Source organism: Priapulus caudatus, unplaced genomic scaffold (assembly GCF_000485595.1).
Source record: "Priapulus caudatus unplaced genomic scaffold, Priapulus_caudatus-5.0.1 Scaffold484, whole genome shotgun sequence".
NCBI classification, from domain to species: Eukaryota; Metazoa; Priapulida; class Priapulimorpha; order Priapulimorphida; family Priapulidae; genus Priapulus; species Priapulus caudatus.
This window is the reverse complement of record NW_014577545.1, coordinates 79,023-80,800: the sequence shown is the minus strand read 5'-3', so window position 1 is coordinate 80,800 and position 1,778 is coordinate 79,023.

The window sequence follows — 1,778 nt, the reverse complement described above, 5'->3', positions numbered from 1 at the left end:
TCTCTCCCCTGAGACCTACTACTAACTAGCACAGTTGTTTGTTAGTGATTACGTCACGAATTTTCTATGGTAAAATTTGTAAAATTTTTGTTGCATTTTTTTACATTAAAAGTAAGAACTACGGGACTAAACGTATCGTCAATTCTTACCTGATAAGATTGTTTCTCAGCTAGTTAAAAGGTGGCATCTATCCCCAGCGCACCAAGATACTCTCTAAAAATATATATATTTCACATCATCTATACATGAGATGAGCTAAAAATACATCATAAATGGAGCAAACACATACTGCATAACCATACCAAGCCAGATGCAGTTCTATTTAATGTGTAACATTCTAGCAGCGTTTGTTGCCCTGCGTTACCTTGTCTATCGGAATTCCTAAAATATAGGAAGCTAAAACTAACCTCAGTTAGCTGCTCAGAATGAAACTGGTTCAAGCGACCGTGAATCCACAGCTGATTTGGGGTGCGACTTCCAGCAGTCCTTATTGGGTGATTGTTCCAGGCTTCCATGAATCGTGCCAAATGACTCTGGATTCTCGGAAGAAAGACATAGTGCAGAGCCCAGAGATGACCCTCGTTCAATGGATCCAGGATCCCAGTGTCTTCCATTGAACTGAACAGGTGTGAATATATGCTTGTCACACCAACAAACAAATCTCTCCACAGCCTTTCAATTCTGCAAGATAACAAAACCAATGTTACATGAAGTGTAGATATTGGAAGTCTTCATAAAGCCAGAAATCAGTTTTGATATCTTCAATTGCGCTTAAAGGCTCACAATGCGCATCCAAACGCTAATTTCTTCAGTACTAGACTAGCAAATACTTCGTGGCATGCATAATCACACTACCTTATGACACAATAAACTCTAGTTCCACCCATCTCACTGCACGTTGTCTTATAAAAGGTATTTTGAAAATACCTCCAATGTTGTTGAAATTCTCCGATGTTGTTGACAGTTTCCCCAATCCCCAAGCAACCGTGCAGCGGTGCTGCGGTACAGCGGTACGGCCGCAGCAAAGATAAAAACATGTGACGTCACGTCACCACTTCGAGGCCATCTTGTTTGGCAAACAGTCGGCGTTTGCGCCAGAATGCCAGTTTTCTCACCTCTTTCTTGTGGGTTTTAAGCAATCGCGCAGTGAAATGGGAGCAACTAGAGTTTATTTTGTCATAAGGTAGTGTGATTATGCATGACACGAAGTATTTGCTAGTCTAGTACTGGAGAAATTAGCGTTTGGATGCGCATTGTGCGGCTTTAACAACATATATTATAGCTGAATGAAATTTTACTTACTTATGCAAACAGTTCACCACTGTGACAACATGCAATATTCTATTGGCCAACATCTTCAATACTTCTTTTTTTATGGAGAGCTATCTAGATGCGATTGTTTTACCATCATCTACATGATAGCACTATAAAAATGCAGTAGATGAAGCGTAATGTAAATTTCTATAATGGATAACCTTTGATTATGCACACTTCTGCCTGCAATATGGCTTCCTCGTCCTGTTCCCCTGTGCTGCAGCATATATTCCCCAATGAGCCTATTTTCACCTCCCTAAAATGGAAATCGAGCATATATTACACATTTTTAAAACAGTGTTACGTTTCTTAATCACTTTAGTGGTGGCTATGTTCAGTAATGACTTATTACCATAATATAACCGTACGTGAGTTTTGCCAAACGTCCACACATTCTCTGAAAAGGGGCAATGTTTCACTACCGTTGTCAGGAGTTGTGTTATCAGTTTATACGTGTAAAGCCA